The sequence below is a fragment of the Lathyrus oleraceus genome, chromosome 5, assembly GCF_024323335.1.
Source record: "Lathyrus oleraceus cultivar Zhongwan6 chromosome 5, CAAS_Psat_ZW6_1.0, whole genome shotgun sequence".
In the NCBI taxonomy this organism is placed as follows: domain Eukaryota; kingdom Viridiplantae; phylum Streptophyta; class Magnoliopsida; order Fabales; family Fabaceae; genus Lathyrus; species Lathyrus oleraceus.
In genome coordinates, this window is record NC_066583.1 from 424,881,599 (window position 1) to 424,892,111 (window position 10,513).

Here is a 10,513-nt window from a genome sequence, read left to right on the forward strand (position 1 = left end):
TCTCATTCGAGAGATAATAGATAGAGGAGATGTGAAAATATGTAAAGTACCTACACTTGACAATATAGCTGACCCACTGACAAAGCCTCTTGCGCAGCAGAAGCATGATGGCCATACTAGATCTATGGGTATTAAGGGTATGCCTGATTGGCTCTAGTGCTAGTGGGAGATTGTTGGTGTAAGCCCTAGAGGCCAATACTTTTTGGTACTTGTATCGAATTATTTATTAATAATAAAAGGCATTTTCTTTATTATGGTTGATTAATAAAGTCCCTGGAGTAGATAGTCCGTTTAATGTATTAAGTGTGACTTAATCATGAGAACACATTAAACATAAGGACACTATTCTTAAAGTATCCATAGTCGAGCTTTAGTGTGAAGTGGGATAACATTAAAGCATTAAGACTATTATGTTTGTAGACTGATGATCACATCTCATGGATCATGGATAAAGAGTTATCAAGTCTTAAACATAGGTATGAATATTAGGAGTAATATTTATACCGGATTGACCCGCTATGAGAATACTATATATAAAGTTATGCAAAGTGTCATAAGTTATTCTCATGGTGATAATAGTGTATACCACTCTTCGACCTGAAACCACTATGGATCCTAGATGTAGAGTCGAGTGCTTTATTGCTGATCCAACATTGTCCGTAACTGGATAACCATAAAGAAAGTTGATGGGTACTCCACAAAGCATGTTGAGGGACATGAGTGTCCTAGATGGAATTTGCCCATCCTGCGTAACAGGATAAATGTCTATGGGCCCAATATTGAACTGGACAAGGATGACACGGTCTATACCTTGTGTTCAATATAGACATAAGGGCAAAAGGGTAATTATACACATAAGTATTATCACAGATGGTTTTGTCAGATCACATGACATTTTCGTGTCTTGGGTAGCAGTGATGTGTTGCTAGATACCGCTCACTGTTTATTATGTTAAATGCGTGATTTAATATAATTGCCAACGTCACGAAAACCTACAGGGTCACACACAAAGGACGGATTGATGAGAGATAGAGTAACTAAGAAATACTGTAAGGTACGGTGCCCTTAAGTGAATTATAGAACATCGTAAGGTACGGTGTACTTGAGTAGAATACGAAATATGGTAAGGTACCATGGGCTTAAGTGATTTTGGGCATATTATAAGGTATGGGCCAAAATACACTTAAGTGGGCTTTTAGCTTGAAGCCGACACAAGTGGTTCTATAAATAGAACCCTTGTGCAGAAGCAAAAATTTGCGGTTGCATTCTTTTCGTTTTCACTCTCTCTCTCTCTCACTCAAAGCCTTCATTCGTACCAGCTAGCACTGAGATTGAAGGAACCCGTTCGTGTGGACTAAGTAGAGACGTTGTCATCGTTCAACGTTCGTGATCGTTTCCGTGGATCTGCATCAAAGGTTTTGATCGTCACAAGAGATCTGCACCAAAGGTTTCAATCGTCACACGAGGTAAATATTCTATCACTGATCATGACCATTCGTAAGGATCTCTAAGGAGAAAATTTTAATTTCCGCTGCGTTTTGGATCGCAATTCTCCTTCAATATCTTCATTTATCACTTCTCTAACTAGCTTCCACCTTCCATTCATCTCCAGATTATGCTTTGACTGCACCAACAATATGGTAGAATACAAAGCATGTATCTATGCTATGGAGGCGGTCATCGACTTAAGGATCAAGATCCTTGAAGTATATGAAGATTCAACTATGGTGATAAGTCAGGTAAAAGGTGATTGGGAAACTCGTGATAGGAAGTTGATACCTTATAAAGAGCATATAAGAAAACTTATACCCTACTTTGATGAAGTCTCTTTTCATCATATTCCTAGGGAAGAAAATTAGTTAGCAAATGTTCTAGCTACGTTGGCATCTATATTCAAAGTTAAATAGAAGAATGAAGCACTAGATATCCATATTGACCACTCAGATTAGCCATCACATTGTCTAGAAATCAAGGCAGATCCTGATGATAAGCCATGGTTCTACGACATAAAGACATTTCTGGAGAAACAACAGTATCCCGAGGGTATATCTATTACTAATAAGAAGGCTCCGAGAAGACTCTCTTCCAAGTTTTTCTTAAACGTTGATGTGTTATACAAACAAGATTATGATTTTGTATTGCTTAGATGCATGGATAGACACGAAGCTAGTACGATCATAAAATCTATACATGAAGGTTGCGAGGGTGTACATGTGAAAGGTCCTGCTATGGCTAAGAAAATCCTTCGGGATGGGTATTATTGGACGATAATGGAGGTTGACTGTTCCAACTTTGTTAGAAGATGCCACAAATGTCAAATATATGGTGACAATATCTTTGTGCCACCAACTCCGTTGAATGTTCTGACGTCTCCATGGCCCTTTTCTATGTGGGGTATCAATATGATTGGGATGATAGAGCCTAAAGCTTCCAATGGTCATCGATTCATCCTAGTAACCATCGATTACTTCATGCAATGGGTCGAAGCTACTTCATATGCCAATGTCACTCGATAGGTGGTTACTCGGTTTATCAAGAAAGAGATAATTTGTCGCTATAGAATTCCTAGCAAGATCATCATTGACAATACCAGTAATCTCAACAACAATATGACAAAGGAGTTGTGCGAAGAGTTTAACATCGAGCACCACAACTCTTCACCATACGGGCCCAGGATGAACGACGTCGTAGAAGCAACTAATAAGAACATAAAGATAATCGTCTAGAAAATGGTTAAGACATATAAAGACTGACATGAGATGCTAGCCTTCGCTCTGCACGGTTACAGGACCTCGGTTCGCACATCCACTAGGGCAACTCCATATTCATTGGTGTATGGGATGGAAGTTATACTAATTGAAGTCGAGATTCCTTCACTCAGAGTCTTCATGTAGGTTAACCTCGATGAAGCTGAATGGGTTCAATCGCGGTATGACCAATTGAATCTGATCGAAGAAAAATGTTTGACGGGCGTTTTCCATGGTCAGTTGTACCATAGACGCCTCAAACAAGCTTTTGATAAGAAATTTCTTCCTCCTGAGTATCACGTAGGAGAACTCGTGCTCAAAAGGTATTATCCTATTCACTCAGTTCCTTGGGGAAAATGGACTCCCAACTACGAAGGACCTTTTGTCATTAAGAAGGCCTTCTCAGGTGGATCCCTATTCCTCACGACAATGGATGGGGATGAATTTCCATCGCTAGTGAATCCAGACATAGTCAAAATATATTATGCCTAAAAATAAATGGCAATAAAATCCTGCTAGATTAATCCTTACGAAATTAATCTAGGCAAAAATGGCTATTCCGATGGACCAAAAAATGAATTGTCCATGCAAAAGTTAGGGATCAAATAAAGATATAAAGCTAGCTAAGTCGAAAAACCGAAAGGGCGACTTAGGCAAAAAGGAGCATCCCGGTGGATGAAAAAAATAGAAAATGGCGAGGCAAAAGTTAGGGATAAAGGCATTGACTATGATCCTTGAGCCTACTATGCTACAAGCTAGATTTTAGACGGTCAAAGATCGATCCAATCATCGTCAATCAGAGCAAGGTCTTGGGATTCAAATCCTACAGTGGATAACGACCAATGTTGTAATCAATATTACCAAAAATATTTCCCATTTCCATTTCATTTAATTTTTAATTTTTTGCGATGTCCTCTTTAAGGATGCTTGCATCTTTGTACACACCATATGTACATTTTGTTCGTGATCAATAAAACTCAGTTTCAAATCAATAGTCTTTACTTCTCCTGCATTTTTTCTAGCAAAATAATTGATTTATTTTAATCACATAATGCTTTAAAATTTTGGAGAATAATAAAAGTTGCATTAAAAGAAAACTCTATGCATCGTTGTAAACTCCCGAAAAGCTTAAAAAGATGACCGGTAGCTCGAAAGTTTGATTGAACACCTTCAACACCTTGATTACTGCCCAATTGGATCATATATCCTGATATCTATCAGCAGGGTAAATGGATCCTTAACAACAATGTTAACATATTGATTTCAATACCAGTCTCTTTGGTATAATTGATGACAAGTCGGAGTTCCCTCAATACCAAAGGACCATACCCCGTGAATAACATTTGTCTAACCAGATGAACGCTCATGCATTATGAAAATAAAGCATACATCACGCGACATGCATATCATGCTCCCCATCCATAATTTCCCCACAGAATATCAAAAATAAATATATACCTCAGCAGTCTGACCATTCGTTCAGCCAAATTTTTGGGTACATTAGCATTTAATCCTCTTCTACCTTGAATACCTGAAAAGCTTCCTCAATTTTCGTATTCATGTTCAAGAAGATTAAATAGGGGCAGTCGTTGTACCCTAAAATTTACCCTCCCCTTTTCACATTTTCATACAACCATTGACTTGAGTTTCATCTTCACAAACCCGTGTTTCATTCATATGCATCATGCGTTCATGGATACTTGATAGATGATTACTATGGATTCAAAACTCTATGGCTTGCAAATCTAGGGTTTGTGTATGGATCAAACCTTGGAAATGTAACTTGATTATTCATCTGATCATAGGGGATGTGAAATCCTAATTGTTTGGTCTTGGAAGCATGGATTCAATAAGATCTCATCAAGGTACCCTTCAGGGCATTCAAACCCTAAATTCTTGATGATATGGCTTTGGGACTTTATGGACGTTCTCTAGGACTTGTCTTGGCCATCTAAACCCTAATTTGGGGACTAATTCATTGAAGATTTACTTATGAGGCATCTTGCTTCATTCAAAGGTATTGTTGGAAGGGCATATACCCCTTTGAAACTCTAATAAAGGAAGATTTGGTCCTAATTTACCTCCCAGCTTCACTGTTCATCTAGAGATAATGTAAACCCTAATTCATTGAGGAAAGATGTTGGCTAGCATGTCATGCACCATTCACTCTCAAAGTTGCATACCCTACATGATGAAGGTTTCATCTGAATCATGGCATCGTTCAAGCCTCCACGTATGCATCCTAGTTAGCGTCCCCTAGGCCATTGACTTAGGTCTCTTGATATTGTCAATTGCATAGGCTCATAGGTCCTTGATTCCTAACCTATGATTATAATCTAGCATTGATATCTTGATCCATTTGTTTGTGTTTCATGAGGGCATTATAGGCCTTTGGGTCCTGATTCATCCATGTGCCCTAATTCACCTCATTCGTGCGATTCAAATGATCAGAGATGATTGACTTATCTAAACTTGGCTCCATTTTGATTCATTCATGGATGCTTAGCATTGGACATTGATCATTGTGCCATAAACCATGTGTTGTTTACACATGGACATGTTCAAAACCCCCAGTTGATGTTGGTCAACTGTTGAATTTTTGGTCAACCAAATTGACCAAAGTCAACCATCCATTCAAAGGTCCATTTAATCTTGACATCATTGATCATATACATTCCTTATGCCATTTAGTTCAATTTACTTTTGTTTAGCAAGCATTCAAAGATTCAAATTCATTAACCATTAATCCCCTTTTTTCCTATTTGTTGGTGCATTCAATTCATATTCAATTTTCAAATAATCTTTCCATAATCCATTCAATACATGCTTTCCATTCATGATTTTTCCAATTATATACTTTCCATTCATGATTTTTCCAATTATATACTTTCCATTCATACACTTTCCATAAAAATTGCAAAATCCATTCGATACAATTTCAAACTTTCCATACATTCCATTCAAATTCCATTATTCAAATCAATATAATGTCAATTTAAACTTACATCCAAATTACAAGAAAATCATTCTAATACATCTCCACATTTCAAAATTTCAAAATAAGCAAAAAGATAATCCTAATTTATCAATTCGTTTACATCCATAATTACCTTTGGTAATGTGCTTCAAAGTGCAAACCATCATTTCTGGCTGGACTTGATGTTAATCTGCAAAACCGAAATTCATTTCAATCATCATTCAATCATGCAAACCAAGAAAGGAAACATGTGAGCATTTTGCAGGATAAGGAATTTAGACACCAAGTTGCAGGCTCCATAACAAAAATTCAACAAGAAAAAGAAGTTGAACATGTGGTTTTCGAATTCGCAAATCCACTTCAAACTAACCAATTTGTCATGTAGCTGACTTTTAACCCAACCACATGGCATAACACTATCCAAGAAACCAAGCACATAGCCGAAAGTTCAATTTGTTTTCCACCTGCAAATTCTGTTTAACACCTCAAGCATAACTCCTTCATGACTAACTGCCAACCTGTGACTTTGCTAAACAGAATCAGCTATCAACCTGCATTTCTTCAGTAGAAAACCGTGACCTGCATAATCAAACCAACATTCCCTATAAGGCTCATGACAAACAACCTAGTGGCAACAACTCATATCAGTTTCACAACAAATTCCTTGTAAACATCACAATGCAATCAGGAAAATCAGCATGATAACAGAAGACTAATCTTTTTCAGTATGATAATAACGATCACGAATAACAACAATTTATTTCCTAACTATTAATATAACAGTAGAATCTTTTAGAAGCTCAATTCAAAAAACAGAACCTCTCCTTTTTAACGGAACACTCCACCACATTTCTAACACCTCTAACTAACCTAACAGTTCCTTTTTTCACTCTAACTAACTTGCACGAATTCCAAGTTAAGAGGGTCACAAACCCTCAACCGATATCATCTGATTAAGATTAACAGAGTTAGAACTCTGTTAACTTTCATTCTCTATAAAAAAAACCTCACCATCTCCAATCGAGATCAGTTTTGAAATCTCACACATTCACATTATCTCAATCCTCTCAGAACCATTCTCACAGTACCTTCGCTCTGCAATCACCCACTCTCCCTGAATCCCTCATATTCAACCTTCAAACCTCACACTCAATCACTCTCTAGAATTCTAAATAGAAGCAACAAGAAAAAGAAGAAGAAACATACAACCCAACCTGGTTGCAGAAGATCGCAGAAGAAGAGGAAGATAAGCAATTTCAGATTTGGTTCGTACCTGTTTGTGATTAAAGCTTCGAATCCAGTAAGTTTTCGGTTCTCCTGCAAAAATCTTTATCCTCTTCTTCTGTTCGTGCACGATGGTAGAAAAGCGATTCGATTTGAGATGATGGAGCCTCATTCTACATTTCATTTTTTCTTCGAAGTTTGCATAGAAGAAGAAGTTGCGACGCCGAATCTGTGATTCATCGGTATGTCTGTATTTCGCTTTGACGCGTTTCAAGGACGACACAATAATGGCGGATGCTGGCGAGAAGACACCAATACGGAGGATATTGTTCGCTTCGCTTCTCCAACGAGCATTTTTGTCTGTTCTCTGTTGATACGTGTTAGATTGATGAATAAGATTTGAAGCGAGGCCAAGACATGTCGTAGCGATGACGATAAGCTCCGAAACGCAAGATGCAATCCAAGGATGATGCGCCACTCGCCATTCTGAACTTTTCTCGTTTGTCTTCCGTTGTTAGAGCGCCATGTTTGACCTATTTCAAATAGGTTGGGCCGGTGCAATTCGTTGGAACTAAGGCCCACGGTTTTCTTTGGTATCACCAGCTCTTTCCTCGTTGCACCCCCTTCTGTTGGGATTACTGGATCGGGTCTTAGGTCCAAACCCGCTGCTCCATGGCCCGCGCTCAGCAGGCTAATTGGACTTCCCTCCATGGGCCCTCATTTCCTACAGCACAAAGGCCGATTCTTGGATTGTTGTTTTTTTGGGTTTGCTTGTTTGTGTTGTTAATTAGGATTAGATTGTTAGAATTTAATTAATTTCTAGGTTAAGTAGCTTAATTAGATATTAGTTTAATTAGGTGTTATTAGTATGATTAGAATGTAACCAGATTTTTAACCTTGATTAGTTCAACAAGATTTGTTAGAAACATCAAATTTGATTAGTTGAATTAAATTTGGAAAAAAATAGAAATTAATTAGATAATTAGATGATTTTCTAGATTTCTAGAATAATTAGATTTGTTTAGTATTTAATTGTTTTATGGTTTTTCATGAGTAGAAATTAATTCATTGTTAATATTCTTGTGAAATAATCATTTTGCCCCTAAGGGTTTATCTTGTTGTCTTAGCCATATAACTTAACATGCACCCTTAGGAATAACCTTTGAAGTTAAAATCTTAACCATTAGATTATGATTAATCGTAGTTTTCAATTCAAATCAAACCTTCGATTCAACTTGATCAAAAGTAATTTTGATCAACTAAATCCTTTGATATTGTATAATTCCACAATCTAATTTGAGTGACCAAAAAACCCTTGGCCACTTCATAAGACTTTTCCTGTCAGCTGTGGAGCATGAAGCCTCAAGTCAGCCTCTCAATCAAGGCATCATCAGTCATACCAAGCAACAAATTATACAAGATAAATCAAAGGCCAATACTTTGTAAATACAATTCAAATTGTATGATACGAGCCTTAAGCAATAAGGAACGATGACTCCGAGTTTCTCCTATCCTCGTCTAGAGAGAAATTGCGTGCAGGGCGTAGGTCCTAGCTATTCAAAGTGTTCGCCCTTATTCATAGACTTTAGTGCAATACAAATCGAGTAAACTACAAAGTATTCTTCACGCGAAACAAGATCAACACAAGGAGCAACAAGGAAGATTCTTCCCTAATAACTTGTCAGTTATGAGAAGTATCATGCGCCATGAGCCTTAAGCAATAAGGAGTGATGAGACGAAGTTTCTCCTATCCTTGTCTAGAGTAACTTTGCGTACGGGGCATATGCCCTAGCTATTCAAAGCATTCGCCCTTATTCATAGACTTTAGTGTGATTCTCATCAATCAACTGCCAAGTCTCTCTCTTCACAAAATAGTAATGCAACAAACAAATGACTATTTTGCCAACTTATCAATATGATTCAAGTTGTACAACACGAGCCTTAAGCAATATAGAATGAATGGGACCAAAGAATTCCTACCCCCATTCTGAATATCTTTGGTATGAGGCGCTTGACCCAGCTGCTCGTTGTATTCACCTCTATTCATAGACGTTAGTGCAATTCAAATTGAATGGTTGATAAGGTTTTCATCATCACTACTAGAAGAAACAAAGACTCTTCTCCAACAACTTGAAAGTTAAGATGAGAACTACATGCCACAAGGCTTAAGTATTAAAGAAGGGATGAGACTAGAGCTTTCCTACCCTCATTATGGATATCTTTGGGTGCGGGACATTTGGCCTGTTGCTTATCGTATCCATCTTTATTCATAGACTTTAGTGTGATTCTTACCCAAATAACTATCAAGTCGCTTCCATTATCAATCATTTTCTTTTGCCTCATCAATCATCTTGTCTTCAGCCCTAGTGGGATGAACTACGGAAGCTATGATTTCCTTATTGCACAATAAGGATATGTAGGTAGGAGAAACCAGATTCTCTATGAGCTTCCCTATTTATTAATCCTTCAATCTTCATTCATCAATCAATACCATCCTTTTGAGATCAAATATACTTCTCATTGGACTCCATGTACATCCTTTTAGGATGATATAACCGCAGTCCACCCCATCAATCAAGAGTTGTTTGGATTGTCCCCAAACATTTAATTCATTCTTTTTTGGATAAGATGTCAGTTTACTCTTTGATTCAGAGTCTATCTCCTTCATGGATCTAAGATACTATTCTTTTTTGATCTCAAACTATTTGTTTCCCAGCCAGTGATATACTATTCCTTGTACACAATAATAATTTTTTTTAGGACCCCACATATACCCTTTTAGGACGATATAGTGGCAGTCCATCTTGTGAATCAAGAGTTGTTTGGATCGTACCTAGACATTTAATTCACGATTGTTTTTGGCCTTACTTTATAGCGGCAACCATGCTAGCCCACGTATTGGTAAACGTTAGTTTTACTCTTTGGTTCCAATTTCACTTTCCATTTGTGGGTTCCCTTGATACCATTATGTTGGTACAAGTTATACTTTTCATCACTTATCTCCTCTTTATTCTAGTGGTTCCACGAACTACGATTGCTCTGATTTTCTCATTACACAATGAGAATACGTAGGCACGAGGATGCGAATCCTTGGCGAGCATATTCCTAATTATTCCTTCTTCTGCCTTAGGGCACTGTTCATATCTTTCATGATCCAGTATCTATCTTCAATCATGAAACTGCTCACCCTATTGACATACTATTTCTTTGACACCGAAACCATACAGTTTTCCTTGGAATTTCATATACACCCTTTTAGGACGATATAACGGCAATCCTCATTTGTACCTAGAGTTGTTTGGCTCATACCCAGACATTTAATTCCTTCTTTTTTTGGCTAAGACGCTATTTTCATCTATGGTACAAACTATACCTCTATTTTCCTTATTTGGATTTCAATACACCTTTACCTTCGGTTTCAAACTATACCTCTTCAGTCACTTGTTATGAAATACCTCAATTCTGTGACTTTGGTCACTTCATTCCATTCATCTCCATGATGCATTCATATTCTACATTGATTCACTCCATATGATATACCCGCTATCTTTGAACCAAATACACT

At 37.4% G+C, this 10,513-nt stretch overlaps 1 long non-coding RNA gene across 1 annotated transcript; it reads right to left on the reverse strand.

Moving 5' to 3' along the window:
* Positions 1–5,678: 5,678 nt before the first annotated feature.
* Positions 5,679–7,469, reverse strand: LOC127085198 (uncharacterized). Its single transcript, XR_007789005.1, has 3 exons — positions 6,998–7,469; positions 6,095–6,303; positions 5,679–5,914 (listed from the first exon to the last, which is right to left on the reverse strand). It is a non-coding gene; the product is annotated as an uncharacterized LOC127085198 (long non-coding RNA).
* Between the last annotated feature and the right edge of the window lie 3,044 nt (positions 7,470–10,513).